Here is a 21,042-nt window from a genome sequence, read left to right as displayed (position 1 = left end):
TTTGTATGGGTTATCTTAGCATAATACATTAAAACGGGCTACAGTGTGTAACCCAGATTAATGTACTTTTATGTTATGCATATTATTTGACCACACCCACAATCTGCAGTGGTCACGCCCACCTTTTACAGCATAGTGCTCTCTGCAGGGCCGAGCCTGGGCGGGTGCTGCGGGTGCAAGGCACCCAGGCGCCTGCCTCTGAGAGGCGCCGCCCGGCCCCGCTCGCCCGGCCCCGCTCTCCCCCTGTGGCCGCCGCCGCCGCTTCAAGCTCCCTCCCTCTAGCCGCCGCGTCAGACCTCGATCAGGCGGGCGGGCGCTAGGACCTAGCACGCCGCACTGATATGCGGAAGTGACATCACTTCCGCATATAGAGCGGGTGCGTCCGGCGCCCTTTTCCTGGTCGGGTCGCCCGCTGATTGAGGTCTGAAGGGCTGCTGAAAGGTGAGGGGGGAGCGGAGGAGGGAGCGGCGGCGGCGGGGCGCGCTCCTGTCACTCACTACCTATCCTGGGCGCACATACCCCCTGGCTACCTATCCTGGGCACAGATATCACCTGGCCACCTATCCTGGGCACAGATACCACCTGGCTACCTATCCTGGGCACAGATACCCCCTGGCTACCTATCCTGGGCACAGATACCCCCTGGCTACCTATCCTGGGCGCAGATACCCCCTGGCTACCTATCCTGGGCGCACATACCCCCTGGCTACCTATCCTGGGCGCACATACCCCCTGGCTACCTATCCTGGGCACAGATACCACCTGGCTACCTATCCTGGGCACAGATATCACCTGGCCACCTATCCTGGGCACAGATATCACCTGGCCACCTATCCTGGGCACAGATACCACCAGGCTACCTATCCTGGGCACAGATACCACCTGGCTACCTATCCTGGGCACAGATACCACCTGGCTACCTATCCTGGGCACAGATACCACCTGGCTACCTATCCTGGGCACAGATACCACCTGGCTACCTATCCTGGGCACAGATACCACCTGGCTACCTATCCTGGGCACAGATACCCCCTGGCTACCTATCCTGGGCGCGCATACCCCCTGGCTACCTATCCTGGGCGCGCATACCCCCTGGCTACCTATCCTGGGCGCGCATACCCCCTGGCTACCTATCCTGGGCGCGCATACCCCCTGGCTACCTATCCTGGGCGCGCATACCCCCTGGCTACCTATCCTGGGCGCGCATACCCCCTGGCTACCTGTCCTGGGCGCGCATACCCCCTGGCTACCTGTCCTGGGCGCGCATACCCCCTGGCTACCTGTCCTGGGCGCGCATACCCCCTGGCTACCTATCCTGGGCGCGCATACCCCCTGGCTACCTATCCTGGGCGCGCATACCCCCTGGCTACCTATCCTGGGCGCGCATACCCCCTGGCTACCTATCCTGGGCGCGCATACCCCCTGGCTACCTATCCTGGGCGCGCATACCCCCTGGCTACCTATCCTGGGCGCGCATACCCCCTGGCTACCTATCCTGGGCGCGCATACCCCCTGGCTACCTATCCTGGGCGCGCATACCCCCTGGCTACCTATCCTGGGCGCGCATACCCCCTGGCTACCTATCCTGGGCGCGCATACCCCCTGGCTACCTATCCTGGGCGCGCATACCCCCTGGCTACCTATCCTGGGGACATATATCCCTGGCTATATATTCTGGGGACACTGTCTGTTTGTCATTATGTGCATTTACTGGTGAAAATCTCTCTTATGTGCATTTGCTGGTGAAAAGCTGTCTTATTATGTGCATTTGCTGGTGAAAAGCGGTCTCTTGTTATGTGCATTTGCTGGTGAAAAGCGGTCTCTTGTTATGTACATTTGCTGGTGAAAAGCGGTCTCTTGTTATGTACATTTGCTGGTGAAAAGCGGTCTCTTGTTATGTACATTTGCTGGTGAAAAGCGGTCTCTTGTTATGTGCATTTGCTGGTGAAAAGCGGTCTCTTGTTATGTGCATTTGCTGGTGAAAAGCGGTCTCTTGTTATGTGCATTTGCTGGTGAAAAGCGGTCTCTTGTTATGTGCATTTGCTGGTGAAAAGCGGTCTCTTGTTATGTGCATTTGCTGGTGAAAAGCGGTCTCTTATGTGCATTTACATGGGGAAAAGCTGTCTCTTATGTGCATTTAGTGGGGAAATTTTGTCAGTAAAAATAATCTTTTGTCAGTAAATTTTTAGGTATTTGTCAGTAAAAAAATAACGTGAAAGGTTGGCAACACTGGCAGGCTGCGCGGCGCAACGGGAAAGATACAGGCAGCCCACCTCACGCTTGGGCTTGGCGGGGGGAGGAGCCTACGACAGCGAGAGTAGGGTGGCCGCAGGCAGCCATAAATATGCAGTGTGTGACTGCGTCGCACTCGCAGAGCCTCTCAGCCTGAGTCAATCCAGAGACTAGCAGACTCGCAGGAAGCCAAAGCCAGCCAGGAGCAAGCCCATGGAAGAGGGGTAGGAATGGGGTATCACATGCATGCGGAAAGAGGTGGAAGGTGTGGGTGTGATTAGGCAAGACATGGGTGTGGTTATGTGGTTGGGCGCGGTTAATTTAACCACTCCCATAGGCGCCAGAGAAAATCTTGCACCCAGGTGCCAGGCACCCCAGGCTCGCCCCTGGCTCTCTGCAAAGCCCCCCCCCCCCCCCCCCCCCTTTCAGAGGTCTCCAGTGATCTTGTACCCCTACCTCTCTTTATAATTAGAAAATAAGAAAATATTGCAAAGAGGAGCATAATACTACTAATCATTTTTTCGTGGTCCTCTTACGCCTTTTGTTGATTAACTCTCAGCAAAGGCGTACTTAAAAAATGTGTATTTTAAATTATTAATGGCCCCAATGTGAATAATCGCTGCTGCTGCGTAGGAGAGTTATGAATGCTGAAACAAAGCTGTTTATAGAAGTCTTTACAATTAACAGCTGACGGGTGATAATAAACATTACACACAGCGCGGCATTAATGAGGGCTCCAGTCGTACTCACGTGGGAGTGAGAAGGTGCTGACTGCGCAATGTGTTGCAGGCTCATGTCTCGTCATGTCGCTGGGATCCTGGCGGAAAGATCGCGCCCATTAAATCTGTGAAATGTGTTAGTGACTGTCAGCGGAGGAGAAGGAAAATGAGGCGTTTCATGTCGCTGGAAACAGTGCAATACCCTGGGGGGTGGGGGGAGCGTATAGATACTCCAGGTCTTCCCTCCAAACATGGGAATACTGGACATTGTAAAAAACCATGCCCACCAGTGTCTTGTGCTTGTGTTGTGTTTATTTCCAGCTATACCACATTTTATTCTTTATACAGTATATGTTATGTAATATATGCATACCAGGGACAAGATCCTCCAGCACCCAAGGCTGAGACACCAAGGTGCACTCCTGCCATCCCTCCCACCCCAGCCGTCATACATTGATTGCTATTGGACTAAGAGGTGTCCCAGGGCCCCCAACACCTTAATCTCTAGTTATCTGGCTTGCAGTCACTGCCATGTATCCCCTTTTCTTATTTATCTCTGCTTCAAATGCAACAGGGGAATGATAGCTGAGTGAGTTGTGCACCCCCTCCTACACTGCGCCCTGAGGCTGGAGCCTCTCTCGCCTCTGCCTCGGCACGGCCTTGAATATATGTTATGCAAAGTATGAAATCCAATCATTCTATAGAACGCCTGAACCGTATCAGGCGAAGTACAAATGCCTTCTTTTATTGCAAAATATTAGGTATTTTGCCTGGTAGCTATACACTGCTGAGCGCTTGCGATCCACGTGCACTGCGGTTTGAAAAACGCACTCCCAGTGACTTACATTAGAATTACGGCAAATAGCCTCTGAATTTGCCACAATTGTGCCATGATTTTAATGCAAGTCAATGAAAGGGCGTTTATCAAAATGCAACCGCAGTGTGGACGGATCGCAAAGTGCTCAGCAGTGAGGATCAGCCCTGATTCACAGTACCGCACTGCAATGCATCACCTATGCAAAGTTCACAGAGATCACTGGCGGTAAAATGGGTTGCGGTATGAGAACGCACTGCATGCCACTAAACGGGCATGTTAACAAAGACAGTGACGCATACTTTGCATTGGACTGTATTCTTCACTGAACTTTACTGTATGCGAGGGAACACGGCCATAACGTGCAGTGCCACGTTTTCATTCCATTGCATTGTGTTCCTGTTATACAGGGAACGCAATGCAACGGATCACTGTGACCAGTACCAGTGCTTTTTAAGCGCTAGTGATTTGAAAAGCACTTGCTAACATAATGCTATGAATGATTAAAAAAAAAAAATCACATTACTCAAGTGAGAACACACACATAGCATTAGATTAGCAAGAGCTTTTCAAATCACTGGCGTTTATAAAAGTGATGGTAGTGTGAGAACCAGCCCTTAGGTTACATTTCTACTAGTGTGCCACGTCCATTTCCGAATCAGACACGGCAGCCGTGCTGATGTCAAAGATGCGATGTAAAAAAAAATGCAGCAGGCACTCTGACTTTTTGGGAAGGAAACGGACGGGATTCTAAAAAAATGGAGTGTTAGCCTAATAGATTGCTGCCCGATGTGGTAAAAAGATTGTTCCTTCTCCAATTGAAATCTGATCAGAAAGAGATTAATTTCTACCACACACAGCACATCATTTCTTAACCCCTTAATAACAATCGGACTTATAAAAACGTCCTGATCGAGCCTCTTAGCAGCTCCAGGATGCTTTTCGTCGCTGCTAGATTTGGGTGCAGCCCGCGGCGCCATAGACTATAATGGGAATCAGTCTATAGCGGCCCTCAGTGAGTAACGTCGGCGCCGTCAGAAGACGGAGGCAAAGTTGCTTAAAAAACACAATAATTCGGCCTGGAAGACTAATTATATTATTCCCCACTATCCATGGCGGCCTGGAGGGGGAATAGTAATTAACACGACCCGGACTTGTGCAGCAGCAGGATCAGCCGTATACCGATGTATCCTGCGCCCAAGTCTACCGGCGCCGATTTCAAATGCACTCTTTTATACAGGGATTGGACAAAATAATGGAAACACCTAACATTTTGGCATCATTATCTTTGAACATGTTTTAAGCAATCAAAACTTGACATATGTTAAATTTTAATTTATTTAAACAAAAGTTGGTTATAATTTATAAAAATGGCAGATCTCTCAGACTTTCAAAGAGGCCAAATTGTTGGTGCTCGTATGGCAGGCGCTACTGTAACAGAAACAGCCGAATGCTTGGCATTTCAAGAGGTACTGTCTCAAAAGTAATGACTGCCTTTGAAAGAGAAGGAAAAACGTCCTCAGCAAAGCACAGTTGTGGCTGAAAGTCGAAGTTGTCTGAGAGAGACGGTCGGACTCTAAATGGAATTGTTAGAAAAGCTTGCAAGACCACGGCTCCTAAAATCACTGCAGAGCTGAATGAACACCTACAGAACCCAGTTTCCACAAAAACTGTTCGTCGGGAGCTGCACAAATCCGGATTCCACGGAAGAACTGCAATTAGAAAACCTCTGCTCTCAAAGACAAATGTTTCAAAGCGTTTAGAGTGGTGTAGAAACCACCAGAATTGGTCCCTCAAGTAGTGAAAAAATTTGATTTTCTCTAACGAATCATTGTTTACCTTATTTCCGAACTCCAGCTGAGTGTACGTTTGGAGACAGCCCAAAGAAGCATTTCATCCAGTCTGCCTTCTCCCAACCGTAAAACATGGTAGGGGTTCTGTGATGATCTGGGGTGCTATTTCTTGAAAATCCACTGGGCCAAAGAGTTCCCTTCATGGAAGAATTAACAGCCGAGACTATTTAGGAATTTTGGGCGACCAAGTTCATCCTATGACAGAGGCGCTATATGTGCTATCTGAGAGCTACTGTTTTGTCGCCTGTTTTATTGCCTGATGAAGCGGGCTTGGTCCTGCGAAACGCGTAGCATCTATTGGGGTACTAATAAAGTGTTTATTTATGTCAGACAAGTAGTCTAGTCTGCTTTCGGAGGTAAGTCCACCACTGCCTCTCCAGCATATTTTTAAACTTTTAATTATTGTTTTTATTCTGCTGGCGCCTCTGTTCATCTAAGTCAAGTTCATCCTATGGTTCAAGAACTGTTTCCGGAGGGGAATGCCATCTTTCAACATGATAATGCCCCAACCATACAGCTAGAATTGTTAAAGAATGGCACAAGGAACATTCTAATGAAGTTGAGCATCTCATCTGGCCAGTGGCCACCACAATCCCCAGACCTCAACATTATTGAGCATTTATGGTCGTTATTAGAGATTCAAGTTTCCGCCTCCATCATCTCTAAAAGAACTGGAGGGTGTTTTAACTGAAGAATGAGCTAAAATTCCTTTGGAAACAATTCACAATTTGTATGAATCAATACCTCGGAGAATTGAGGCTGTAATTGCTGCAAAAGGTGGACCTACACCATATTAAAATATATTTTGTTGATTTTCAAGGTGTTTCCATTATTTTGTCCAACCCCTGTAAGTCAAACAGTGCTGCAGCCGCTGTGCGAGTGCACATGTGCTCGTGTGCGTGTGTTCCCGCGAGCGTGCACGTGAGATTAGTGAAGAAAAAAACTCCATAGAAAAAATACACCTTTATTTCCAAATAATATATTGTCATCATACTTTGTACTAGGGACATAATTAAAATCTTGTGATAACCAGGACAAATAGGCAGATACAATGTGTTGGTTTTATGTACAGTAGCAGTGTTTATATTAAAACTATAAGGGATGAAATTGGAGAAATAGTGTATTTTTTCATTTTTTGCTTGTTTTTCCACTTAAAATGCATAGAAAATAAAGCAATTACTGAAAACAAATATCAACCCCAAAAAACCTAATAAGTGGTGAAAAAAACAAGATATAGATCATTTCATTGTGATTAGTAGTGAATAAGCTATTGGCAAATGAAAGGGATGAGCACTGAAAGGTGAAAATCGCTCTTGTCCGTTAGGGTAAAAACCGCTTTGGGGTGAAGGGGTTAATAGATTTCAGCAGGAACATTGAAAATCGATTGAACCACAGCATTACACTGTTCAATGCAGTGCAGCACTAGGTGCCTTCGATCGACCATTGCTCACGCTTCGCCCCTGATTGACAGAGAGTTTCTGTCCTGTACAATCAATAGTTTTAAATGATTGTATGACTAAATCAATCACAATTCAATCCACTGGACAAGTTGGGGCAATATATTTCATATCAAAGTGATCATATCTGCTAAGAATCAAATGGTAAAAACAATGTGTATAGGAACTTGAGGTACATTCTCTTTTTTTCAGCACTTCAGATACTTTTTGTACAGGTGCTTTCTAAAGCAAATCTGTTAAAGGGAACCTGAAGCGAGAGGCGTATGAAGGCTGCCATATTTATTTCCTTTTAGGGTGGGAAAACACTAGGCAGAATCGCTTATGCGATTTTGCCTAGTGTTGCATATGCGATTCTGCCTAGTGTACTCCTACCCTTAAACAATACCAGTTGCCTGGCATCATGATGCTATTTGGCTACGGTATTGTCTCAATCACACACTTGAAACATGCAGTTAATCCGATTTTAGTCAAAGCACCTGATCTGCATGTTTGTTTGGGGTCTATGGCTAAACGTATTACAGGCAGGTGATTGGAGGGAATGCCAGGCATTTTGCATTGTTTAAAGGGAAAATAAATATATGATTCTCCATATTCCTCTCTCACTTCAGGTTGCTTTTAAGGCCAGAAACCCACTGGGAGCAATTTCTAATCGCTAGTGATTTGAAAAAACTCTTGCTAATGCAATGCTATGAGGGATTTTTATAAAATCACATCGTTCAAGTGGGCAGGGGGCCCGCTCAGGGACTTTTTGGGCGGTGGGGGGTCGCAACATAAGAGGAGAGTATGGCCGCACATCGGCGGGGATGGGGGACAGTCCCCCCCCCCTCACCTCGGGCTCTTCTCTCAGCGCTTCCCTCCTGCAATCATTAGTGGCAGCAGGCGGGCAGCGGCAGGCTGGACACATACCTCCATCGCGCCGGAGGTTCCGATCAGTAAGTGCTTCATGTTACTTCCTGTGTAAACAGGAAGTAGCATGAAGCTCTTAGAGATCAGAGACCTGAGAGGAGAGCCCGAGGTGAGCGGGGAATGTCCCCCCACACGCCGATGTGCGGCCACGCTCTCCTCTTATGTTTTGGCCCCTCTTGCCCCCCAAAAAGGCCATGTGCGGGCCCGGGGGTGGGGGGGGGGAGGGCCGGGATTTATTTTTTTAGGGGGGCCCAGGGATTTCTAGTGAAGCCTCTGCAAGTGGGATCACACCCATAGCATTACAGTAGCAAGAGTTTTCAAATCGCAAAGCGCTCAGAATATTGCTCCAAGTGGGTTTCTGGCCTAAGACCCATTTAGGCAAAGTATCAAATGAGTGGCTTGATGATAAGGAATGACAATAACAAGGTACTATGTAGGCAAATCAGCATGTAAACAGCTTTCTGCAAATAATGTTTTAATAATGAGAACGTATTTGAAACAATTAAGTGAAGGGTTTGCTCTAATTGGGAGGGGGGGAATCACAAAGGGAGTAGAAGTACCAAAGAGATTCCCATCATGATGTGTGTGTGTGTGGGGGGGGGGGGGGAGCTAGAACATCATTCTGGACTGTAATTCCACTGATATCTCGTTGAACTTTTGCACCCAGCTTTGTCTTCGGCAGGGCCGGTTCAAGCTACAATGGGGCCCTATGGCAAAGGTAACCTGGGCCCCTCATACCCTCCCCCATTGATGGAGCCACTCCTTTCATTGGAGAAAAAAAGAGCGGCTTTATCTGCAAGCTATCGCAAGAAGTGACTTCCTGAAAGTGAAGCAGCTGCTGAGAAGGCACTTACATGGGAAGCAGCGCTGCTGACAGATGCACTGCTGCACACTTGCTTTTCTCCTCTGCTAGGGTCATGCTCAAGTTGCCACCACTCCCCACTGCATTACATGCTGCACTCCATCTTCCCAACTTCTGGCTGTGTTGATGTAGAAAAGTAGTTTGTATTATCGGCACCAAAATGCAGCTGGGGAGGACACTATTAAATGCTGAGATCACGGGGTGCGCGCTCCTCAGTTGGTCAATCAACATTTGTGAAGAAGAAAGCAAAGACTTTAAGAGCCCTTTATTACAGTATGCGTAAATACAGGTACAGAAAGGGGGTCCCTGGCAGTTGTTTTGTGACCTTGTTGCCTCTGAAGAACCTACCTGTATTTACACATACTGCAATAAAGGGCCCTAAAAGGGAAGGTCCAAGCAAAATAAAAAAAGAGTTTCACTTACCTGGGGCTTCTACCAGCCCCATGCAGCCATCCTGTGCCCTCGTAGTCACTCACTGCTGCTCCAGTCCCCCGCTGGCAGCTTTTCGACCTCAGAGGTCGGTGGGCCGCATTGCGTACGTTTTTACGCATTCCCGCTTGTGCAAGAACATTAACACATACATTTTTAAAAGTTACTGGTTCAATGCATACATTTTTATGCATTGAACCAGTAATGCGTATAAATGTATGCGTTAATGTTCCTGCACTAGTGGGAATGCGTAAAAACGTACGCAATGCGGCCCACCGACCTCCGAGGTTGGCAAGCTGCCAGCGAGGGACTGGAGCAGCAGTGAGTGACTACGAGGGCACAGGATGGCTGCATGGGGCTGGTAGAAGCCCCAGGTAAGTGAAACTCTTTTTTTTATTTTTGCTTGGACCTTCCCTTTAAAGGTGCAGTGCCTTCGCTTGGATGTTAACCCTCTTTGTCATGGATGTGGTTTCTTGCTTATCCCTGCTGTCAGTGGCCTCAATGAGTTAATCTCTTTTAGCTCAATGATAAGGTGCGGTGGGCATAGCTTTCAAATGGTGGGACAGTCCCTCTCTTTAGGAACCAAATCCCTCCATCCCTCTTTCCTCCTCATTTGTCCCTCTTTCAGGACTTAAGTACAGATCTGTGTGAATATACTGTATGTATTTTTCTACCGAAAAATGTGTTTCATTGATACATTTCTTATTTTCAAATGTTAACATGAAGGAAAATGAACCAGGATAGAAAGGACCAGTGTGGTTTGAAGTATAAAACAACATATTCTTCCCATGAACTCTTTATGGTATGCATGACTAGGGGTGTGATTAGGGGTATGCCAGGGGTGTGGCTTAAGTGTCCCTCTTTATCATCTCAAAAAGTTGGGAGGTATGGCGGTGGGTGTGAATCAGATGATCTGCTCTATGCTGGGAAAGGAACTCCCATTCTGCTGGCAGGAAGGAGCAAGAGGACCAAGGTAGGAGCCAGCTAGTCTGGTATTTTAAACATAGTGTGAAAAGTAAAGCTGTGGGATGCAAAAAAAAAAAAGTTTGTGCATTGTTAATTAATGCAATTTCACTATTACACAAAAAAATGATAAGACGAAGGAAGACTTTCAGCAGCAAATAGATGTCAATTAAATCAGACATCAGTTACTCATTTGTATCATCATCTCTGCCGCCTTGAATCCCTCCACATTACCATAAGCCATAGGCTACAAAAGACATTCCCAGATCAGCAATAAAAATTCATTGTAAAGAGCACAAAAAAACTCATGAAGAGACAACATTTATTTGTAATATATTGTCCACCAGCACTTTACAATCAACAATAATAATAATCCAAATGCAAATCCTTATACGTTTCATCCGTTTGGGCATTGACTGTCCCCACAGGCGGCTACGGAAGATTTAGCTCTGGGTAATTGAGCTGCAGGTCACTGGAGGGGTGGGAGGGGGGAGGGAGGACAGTTTTTTCTCCCAGACTGTGAGCATGCATATAACACATACGGGCCCATATGCAATTCATTTTTTCCCCTGTGTTATCTTTAAGAAGATGATTTTTACCCAAACACTGCTGAAGAGGTGCTATCAATTTTATTTAGAGTATTTCGTTGCTTGCCGGTGGCTTAAAATGCATTTTATGACAAGTTGTGAGAATAACTCCTAGGAGAAAACTCAGGAGAAAAAGTTAATTGCATATGGGTCACAGACACACATTCACATACATGTACCAAAACACAAGCTGCTTAAAGGGAACCTTAAAGGGACTCCAAGCTCAACCTAAAAAGGAAAATAGTACTCACCTGGGGCTTTCTCCAGCCCAGTGCTGGGCGGGAGGTCCCACGACCGCGTCCTGGCTCCTCTCCCAGGCCCCGCTCCGGAATGGCTGACCGGCAGCAGCCCGGCGACACTCAGCCGAGTGTTGGGTAGTGTTGGGCGAACACCTGGATGTTCGGGTTCGGGAACGTTCGCCGAACATGGCCGCGATGTTCGGCGTGAGGTCAGAGAAAGGGCGGAAGTACCACAAGGGTACTACCGCTGAACCACCCACTGCCCGGCCTCCCTCAACGCGTCCTACTCCGACTCCTCCTCCTCAGTCACTTCATAGTGCCAGCCAGCCATTGCAGCAGCCAGCCACCACCACCGGTACTATTTTACTTTCGTCAAACTTTTGTATGGGAAAGCGGGCAGAGGGGGGAGCGCTAGCGGAGGGGCTGGGGGAATTTCCGCCCCCCCCCCCCCCGCGATCGGGGCATGCTCCCCCCTTATGCCTGCGACCCCATAGGGGGGCCGTATTCGGCCGAACAGGGGCCCTGTTCGGCCCGGGCATTCAGCAGTTCGGGCGCACCCGAACAGTTTGGCCGAACACCACCAGGTGTTTGGCCGAACTCGAACATCACCCGAACAGGGTGATGTTCTGCAGAACCCAAACAGTGGCGAACACTGTTCGCCCAACAACTAGTGTTGGGCTCCTTCCGCGTATGACGTGGCTGACGTCACGACGCCGGCCACCTCGTGTCATCACGGCGGCTGGCATGAAAGTACTGCGCATGTGCGATTAAAGCGCGCATGCGCCGCACTGCCGGCCGCCGTCATTGCAATCAGCTCAGTCCCCTGACTTCAATCCTATTGGGCAGCATTTGTGGGACAACGTTGAAAGATCAAATCAAATCAAATCAAAGTCAAATCAAATCAAAGATTACTTCATAGCTTGGAAACACCACCTAGGGTTGCTAGTAATCAAAATTAATTACCCATGCCACCGCCTATAGCTGATGTGCCACACTTGTGTTCCACTATACATCAAAAGTAAAGGGCAGCACCAGTGTAACAACTGATTAGACAAGCTCATTAAATCCAACAATTAATTAAGTGTGTGCAGAAGAGGATGATACACCATAACACATAAAGATCCCCTAGCAAAATCCTCATAAGAATACACGCACGCACGCACGCACGCACACACACACACACACACACACACACACACACACCTTCTCTTTCTGTCTCTCTGACTACCCTCTCTGTCTCTGCCCACTCTACCTCTCTTGCTTTCTCTACCCCCCCTTTCCTGGATTTATTTTTGCTTTCTCTCCATAAAAAGAGCACTTTAAAGAGGATCACTTAAAGGGTACTTGAGAAATAGGAGAAAAAAATATATACATACCTGGAGCTCCATTCAGCCCCTTCCATGCGGTCGTTTCATCGCCGTCCTCTGCCTCCTGGATCGCCCAGAATTGGCTCCGCAAAGTTCGCCAGCCAACGCAGGCACAGAACGCTCCTGGCCACGGGGGTGTGCGACATGCATGCAACCAGCCCGTGTATGCGCAGTATGCCTCAGATCGGAGGAATTTGTGGGCCTATTCCGGACGATCCAGGAGGCAGAGGAGGACAGCGAGGGAGCAATCAGCATGGAGGGGGCTGAAAGAATGTATAATTTTTTTCCTCTACTGCCAATTTCAGGTTCACTTTAAGTTGGGACACTACAAGAGAGCTAGTAGCATTTTGTACCATTATGTATTTATATAGCACCAACATTTTCTACAGCGCTTAGTCACACATAGTCATGTCACTGACTGTCCTCAGAGTAGCTCACAATCTAATCCTACCATAATCATAGTCTAATGTCCTACCATATTATTATTATGTATTTATATAGCACTAACATCTTCTGCAGCAATCTACAGAGTACATAGTCATGTCATTGACTGTCCTCAGAGTAGCTCACAATCTAATCCTACCATAATGATAGTCTAATGTCCTACCATATTATTATTATGTATTTATATAGCACTAACATCTTCTGCAGCAATCTACAGAGTACATAGTCATGTCATTGACTGTCTTCAGAGGAGCTCACAATCTAATCCCTACCATAGTCATAGTCTAATGTCCTACCATATTAATATTATGTATTTATATAGCACCAACATTTTCTGCAGTGCTTTGCAGAGTACATAGTCATGTCACTGGCTGTCCTCAGAGTAGCTCACAATCTAATCCTACCATAATCATAGTCTAATATCCTACCATATTATTATTATTATTATGTATTTATATAGCACTGACATCTTCTGCAGCACATTACAGAGTACATAGTCATGTCACTGACTGTCCTCAGAGGAGCTCAAAATATAATCCCTACCATAGTCATAGTCTAATGTCCTACCATATCATTGTCTAAGACCAATTGTTTTGGGGAACTAATTAACTTAAGTGCGTTTTGGGGATGTAGGGGCGAAATATAATTACCACACCCTACTACATTAATAGCACATGTGCAGGCTCCATTTAGACTCAGGAGGGCGGTTGATGAAAGTGGGCCTTGGGCGGTGGAAAGCACAAATCCGGCCCTGATTCCACCTCGCCTTTCACATCACCCCAACTTCCAACCTGGAAGAAGGAAGCATGGGAGTGACATGGAACACGGCATGGAGTGCATTGGCTATAGGTGATGGCATGGGTAAGTTTACTTCCCCTCTCCTGCGGCCAGTAAGTGCTACTCCTACGGTACTTTTGATTACAAGCAACCCTAAGGCCAACATCCAATCTGACCCACTTAGAGCTACCATTATGTCAGCATGGGCCAACATTCCTCAGCAATGGTATCAGCAATACCCAAGGTACTCAAGTACTGCAAGCCTTACTATGGTACAGCATGTAAGTAATTGTTATGTTCACTGTGGTGACTTCTATCTGCTATCACTAGCTGCTGTCACTAATGTCACTAACTGCTGTCACCATCTGCCTTTCACTATGCCACCATCTACCTGTCACTATCTGCTGTCTCTCTATGACTATCTTCTGGTCACTCCCTGCTGTCACTATCTTCATCACTATCTGCCAGTCACTACTTATTGTCACCATGTCATTACCTGCTGCTACTATATCATTGTCTTCCTGGCACTACCTGCTGTCACTGCCTGCTGTCACTATATTACTACCTGCTGTCACTATGTTACTACCTGCTGTCACTATGTCATTGTCTTACTGTCAATGCAGTCACAGCCTGCCTGTAACCACTGTCTATCATTATGTCTCTACCTGCTGCCACATTGTCACTGCCTGCTGTCACTATGTAACTGCTGGATGTCACTGTCTTCTTGTCTCTACCTGCTGTCACTTTGTAACTGCCTGATGTCACAATCTGCCGGTCACTACCTGCTGTCACTAAGTTACTGCCTGATTTCACCATCTTGCCTGTCAATACCTACGGCCACCATGTGATTGTTAAACTGTCAATGCCTGCAGTCGCAGCATGACTGTAACCACCTTCTATCATTATGTCTCTACCTGTTGTCACATTGTCACTGCCTGCTGTCACTATGTGCCTGTCAATATCTGCAGTCATTATGTCACTACCTGCTGTCACCATGTCACTACCTGCTGCCACCTTATCATTGTGTTAATATCTGCTGTTGTTGTCTCCCTGTTACTATCTTCCATCATTATGCCACTATCTGCTATCACTATGTCACTACCTGCTGCCACTATGTCACTACCTGCTGCCGCTAAATTACTATCTTCCTGTTACTACCTGCTGTTGCAATCTGTCTATCGCTATCTTATATCACTATGCTACTACCTTCCTGTCACTTACCTTATATACTCGTGTATAAGCCTAAATTTTCAGGACAAAAAATGTGCTGAAAAGTTCCCCCCTCGGCTTATATGTGAGTCAGTGGAGCAGAACGGATGATGGAGCAGGTTTTGTTTTGTAAGGATCGTGCACTAGTGATCCTGCTCTCACTAACTGACTCCCTGCTGTGTCAGTGCCCCCCCATCCCCTGCAACATGGTGTGCAGATTGCGCTGCTCAAGACTTCCTCTGTCCCCTGGCTTGTGGAGCAAAGCATGCAAGCAACATGTCAACGGTGCAATGATCAGGGATTCTTCATGTGTGGCAATTGCTGTGTCTCATATCTATGATGCCATCTAGTGGTATCTTGAGACACAACTGTATCATCCTTGCGGCAAATCTGGCTATGGGGAGGGGGGGCACAGCTGACTTTTACTTGGGGCACATCTGGCTACTGTGGATGGTGGCTATACTGGGGTGGGGGTTTATATGCGAGTCAATCACTTTTTCCTGTTTTTTTGATGGAAAAGTGGGTATCTCGGCTTATAGGCGGGTCAGCTTATGTGTGAGTATATATGGCACTACTGCTGCTATCTGTCATTACCTGCTGTCATTATCCGCTGTCACATTTTGTCTGCCACTACCTGCTGTCTCTATATCACTACATGCTGTCACAATCTGCCGTTAACTACTAGAGTTGGGCCGAACGGTTCGCCGGCGAACGTGGTTCGCGCGAACGTAGGTGGTTCGCGTGCGGGTACCGCACGCGAACGTTTTGCGGAAGAAGTTCGGTTCGCCCCATAATGCACCTGAGGGTCAACTTTGACCCTCTACATCACAGTCAGCAGGCCCAGTGTAGCCAATTAGGCTACACTAGCCCCTGGAGCCCCACCCCCCCCCCTTATATAAGGCAGGCAGCGGCGGCCATTACGGCCACTCGTGTGCCTGCATTAGTGAGAGTAGGGCGAGCTGCTGCAGTCTCTCATATAGGGAAAGATTAGTTAGGCTTAACTTCTTCCTGGCTGCATACCTGTTCTGTTCAGTGAGCCCTCAGCCCACTGCATACCTGTACTGTGATCCTGCCACTGCATACCTGTTCAGTGATCCTGCCACTGCATACCTGTTCTGTTCAGTGAGCCCTCAGCCCACTGCATACCTGTACTGTGATCCTGCCACTCCATACCTGTTCAGTGATCCTGCCACTGCATACCTGTTCTGTTCAGTGAGCCCTCAGCCCACTGCATACCTGTACTGTGATCCTGCCACTGCATACCTGTTCAGTGATCCTGCCACTGCATACCTGTTCAGTGATCCTGCCACTGCATACCTGTTCAGTGATCCTGCCACTGCATACCTGTTCAGTGATCCTGCCACTGCATACCTGTTCAGTGATCCTGCCACTGCATACCTGTTCTGTGAACCCGCCACTGTATACCTGTTCTGTTCAGTGGACCCGCCACTGTATACCTGTTCTGTGAACCCGCCACTGTATACCTGTTCTGTTCAGTGGACCCGCCACTGTATACCTGTTTAGTGAACACGCCACTGCATACCTGTTGTGTTCAGTGAACCTGCCACTGCATACCTGTTCTGTGAACCCGCCACTGTATACCTGTTCTGTTCAGTGGACCCGCCACTGTATACCTGTTCTGTTCAGTGGACCCGCCACTGTATACCTGTTCAGTGAACCCGCCACTGCATACCTGTTGTGTTCAGTGAACCTGCCACTGCATACCTGTTCTGTGAACCCGCCACTGTATACCTGTTCTGTTCAGTGGACCCCCCACTGTATACCTGTTCAGTGATCCTGCCACTGCATACCTGTTCTGTGAACCCGCCACTGTATACCTGTTCTGTTCAGTGGACCCGCCACTGTATACCTGTTTAGTGAACACGCCACTGCATACCTGTTGTGTTCAGTGAACCTGCCACTGCATACCTGTTCTGTGAACCCGCCACTGTATACCTGTTCTGTTCAGTGGACCCGCCACTGTATACCTGTTCTGTTCAGTGGACCCGCCACTGTATACCTGTTCAGTGAACCCGCCACTGCATACCTGTTGTGTTCAGTGAACCTGCCACTGCATACCTGTTCTGTGAACCCGCCACTGTATACCTGTTCTGTTCAGTGGACCCGCCACTGTATACCTGTTCAGTGAACCCGCCACTGTATACCTGTTCTGTTCAGTGGACCCGCCACTGTATACCTGTTTAGTGAACACGCCACTGCATACCTGTTGTGTTCAGTGAACCTGCCACTGCATACCTGTTCTGTGAACCCGCCACTGTATACCTGTTCTGTTCAGTGGACCCGCCACTGTATACCTGTTTAGTGAACACGCCACTGCATACCTGTTGTGTTCAGTGAACCTGCCACTGCATACCTGTTCTGTGAACCCGCCACTGTATACCTGTTCTGTTCAGTGGACCCGCCACTGTATACCTGTTCTGTTCAGTGGACCCGCCACTGTATACCTGTTCTGTTCAGTGGACCCGCCACTGTATACCTGTTCAGTGATCCTGCCACTGCATACCTGTTCAGTGAACCCGCCACTGCATACCTGTTGTGTTCAGTGAACCCGCCACTGTATACCTGTACTGTTCAGTGAACCCACCGCATCAGTGCGCATACCTGTGCAGTTAAGTGAACCCACCTACCTACGTGAGTGCACGCAGTGTGATATACCACTCCGTGCATACCCGATATGGACAAAACAGGTAGAGGAAGAGGAAGAGGTAGTGGCAGAGGCAGAGGAAGGCCACCCGGCAGGTCTGCGCGAGGTCGTGTAAATGTAATTTCGTGTGGACCTGGCCCACAGTACAGTGCTCGGAAGAAGGCACGTCCCATCACCTCCCAAGATTGTCAGGACGTGGTTGAGTATTTAGCGACACAGAACACCTCATCTTGCTCAGCCACCAGCGCTACTACTAGCACCACTTCCGCTGCATTTGACACTTCGCAAGAATTATTTAGTGGTGGTGAAATCACTGATGCACAGCCATTGTTACAGCCAGATGAATTTTCACCAGCTCATATGTCTGCGTTACGCGGCAACACTATGGATGTAACGTGTAAGGAGGATGAAGGACCTACTGATGGTGCATGTTTGGATTTTTCTGAGTCAAGCGAAGCTGGGCAGGATGATTACGATGATGACGATGATAGGGATCCTCTGTATGTTCCCAATAGAGGAGATGAAGAGGGGGACAGTTCAGAGGGGGATTCAGAGAGTAGTAGGAGGATAGAAGTTGCTGAAAGAAGCTGGGGCAGCTCTTCGTCAGAAACAGCTGGTGGCAGAGTCTGGCACCATGTATCGCCACCTATGTACAGCCAGCCAACTTGCCCTTCAGCATCAGCTGCTGAGGTCCCCATAGTGCCCACATCCCAGGGTGGCTCAGCGGTGTGGAAATGTTTTAATGTGTGTGCCTCAGATCGGACCAAAGCCATCTGTTCGCTCTGCCAACAAAAATTGAGCCGTGGAAAGGCCAACACTCATGTAGGGACAAGTGCCTTACGAAGGCACCTGGAGAAAAGGCACAAACAGCAATGGGATGGCCACCTGAGCAAAAGCAGCAGCAGCACACAAAAGAAAAGTCACCCTCATTCTCCTCTTCCTCCTTCAGGTGCATCATCTGCTTCTGCCGCTTTCTCCCTTGCACCTTCACAGGCACCCTCCTCCACTCCGCCTCTGCCCTTGAGCGGTTCCTGCTCCTCTGCCCACAGCAGCAGTCAGGTGTCCGTGAAGGAAATGTTTGAGCGGAAGAAGCCACTTTTGGCCAGTCACCCCCTTGCCCGGCGTCTGACAGCTGGCGTGGCGGAACTGTTAGCTCGCCAGCTGTTACCATACCGGCTGGTGGACTCTGAGGCCTTCCGTAAATTTGTGGCCATCGGAACACCGCAGTGGAAGATGCCAGGCCGCACTTATTTTTCGAGAAAGGCCATACCCCAACTGCACCGTGAAGTTGAGAGGCAAGTGGTGTCATCTCTTGCGAAGAGCGTTGGGTCAAGGGTACACCTGACCACGGATGACTGGTCTGCCAAGCACGGGCAGGGCCGCTACATTACCTACACAGCCCATTGGGTGAACCTGGTGGTGAACGATGGCAAGCAGAAAGCGGCGGACCAAATTGTGACACCTCCACGGCTTGCAGGCAGGCCTCCTGCCACCTCCTCTCCTCCTGCTACATGCTCTTCGCTGTCCTCCTCCTCCTCCTTGGCTGAGTGGCAGTTCTCCTCTCCAGCTACACAGCCCCAGCTCCGCAGGGCCTATGCTGCATGCCAGGTACGACGGTGTCACGCCATCTTAGACATGGCTTGTCTCAAAGCGGAGAGTCACACTGGAGCAGCTCTCCTGGCTGCTCTTAAGAAACAGGTGGATGAGTGGCTGACCCCGCACCACCTGGAGATAGGCAACGTGGTGTGCGACAACGGCAGCAATCTGCTTGCCGCTTTGCATATGGGGAAGCTGACACACATACCCTGCATGGCACATGTCATGAATCTAGTGGTTCAAAGATTTGTGGCAAAGTACCCTGGCTTAGCGGATGTCCTGAAGCAGGCCAGGAAGTTCTGTGGGCATTTGAGGCGCTCTTACACAGCCATGGCACGATTTGCAGAAATTCAGCGTAAAAACAACATGCCGGTGAGACGCCTCATTTGCGATAGCCCCACTCGCTGGAATTCGACCCTGCTCATGTTCTCCCGCCTGCTAGAACAGAAGAAAGCCGTCACCCAGTACCTCTACAACTGGAGTAGAACGAAACAGTCTGGGAAGATGGGGATGTTCTGGCCCGACAACTGGACACTGATGAAAAATGCATGCAGGCTCATGCGGCCGTTTGAGGAGGTGACCAACCTGGTGAGCCGCAGTGAGGGCACCATCAGCGACTTAATTCCCTACGCGTACTTCTTGGAGCGTGCTGTGCGTAGAGTGGCGGATGAAGCTGCGAATGAGCGTGACCAGGAACCGTTACGGCAGGAACAGGCATGGGACCAATTTTCATCAGACCCAGCTGTTTCCTCAACACCTGCGGCAGCACAGAGGGGGGAGGAGGAGGAAGAAGAGAGGTCGTGTGCAGAAGACGAGTCAGACTCAGAGGATGATGAGCAAGGTGTTTCTTTGGGGGAGGAGGAGGAGGAGGAGGGGACAGCGGCAGGAGAACAACCGCAGCAGGCGTCGCAGGGGGCTTGTGCTGCTCAACCTTCCCGTGGTATTGTTCGCGGCTGGGGGGAGGAGTTTGACTTACGTGACGTCACTGAGGAAGAGCAAGAGGAGATGGAGGGTACTGGATCCGACTTTCTGCAGATGTCGTCTTTTATGCTGTCCTGCCTGTTGAGGGACCCCCGTATAAAAAACCTCAAGGGGAATGAGCTGTACTGGGTGGCCACACTACTAGACCCTCGGTACAGGCACAAAGTGGCGGACCTGTTACCAACTCACCTGAAGGTGGAAAGGATGCAGCACATGCAGAACCAGCTGTCAACTATGCTTTACAATGCCTTTAAGGGTGATGTGACAGCACAACGCCAGCAAGGTACCACTGCCACTAATCCTCCTCCCGTGTCCACGCAGTCAAAGACAGGACGCTCCAGCGATCTCATGGTGATGTCGGACATGCGGACGTTCTTTAGTCCAACGCCTCGCCGTAGCCCTTCCGGATCCACCCTCCACCAACGCCTCGACCGGCAGGTAGCCGACTACCTGGCCTTAAGTGTGGATGTAGACACTGCTGTGAACAGCGATGAGGAACCCTTGAACTACTGGGTGCGCAGGCTTGACCTGTGGCCAGAGCTGTCCCAATTTGCCATCCAACTTCTCTCCTGCCCTGCCGCAAGCGTCCTCTCAGAAAGGACCTTCAGCGCAGCTGGAGGCATTGTCACAGAGAAGAGAAGTCGCCTAAGTCACAAAAGTGTTAAGTACCTCACCTTTATCAAAATGAATGAGGCATGGATCCCGGAGGGCTGCTGCCCGCCCCAAGACTAAGTCAGTCCCCGCACACACAACATCTCTGCCTGCACGCTGTGTGACTGGCTGCCTGGCCTGCCCCAAAAAGACTAAGTCGCTCCCAGTCCCTCCACACAGCATGTCTGCCTGCAGGCCGCTTCACTACCTTCTCCGCCACCACCAACAGGGTCCGGGACTCCAGGCGGATTGCTGAATTTTTTAGGCCGCTGCTAGCAGCGGCCGCTGTAA

At 49.0% G+C, this 21,042-nt stretch overlaps 1 long non-coding RNA gene across 1 annotated transcript in view; it reads left to right on the top strand.

The window, feature by feature from the left end:
* The first annotated feature begins 366 nt into the window (after positions 1-366).
* LOC137531632 (uncharacterized) overlaps positions 367-21,042 on the top strand; it is a 63,695-nt gene continuing 43,019 nt past the window's right edge. Inside the window, exon 1 of the long non-coding RNA XR_011023689.1 lies at positions 367-441. This is a non-coding gene — a long non-coding RNA (uncharacterized lncRNA). The remainder of the gene's footprint in view (positions 442-21,042) is intronic.

This window comes from Hyperolius riggenbachi, chromosome 9, assembly GCF_040937935.1.
Source record: "Hyperolius riggenbachi isolate aHypRig1 chromosome 9, aHypRig1.pri, whole genome shotgun sequence".
Classification (NCBI taxonomy): Eukaryota; Metazoa; Chordata; class Amphibia; order Anura; family Hyperoliidae; genus Hyperolius; species Hyperolius riggenbachi.
Note: the sequence above shows the minus strand (reverse complement) of the source record. Positions and strands in the feature narration are given on the sequence as shown.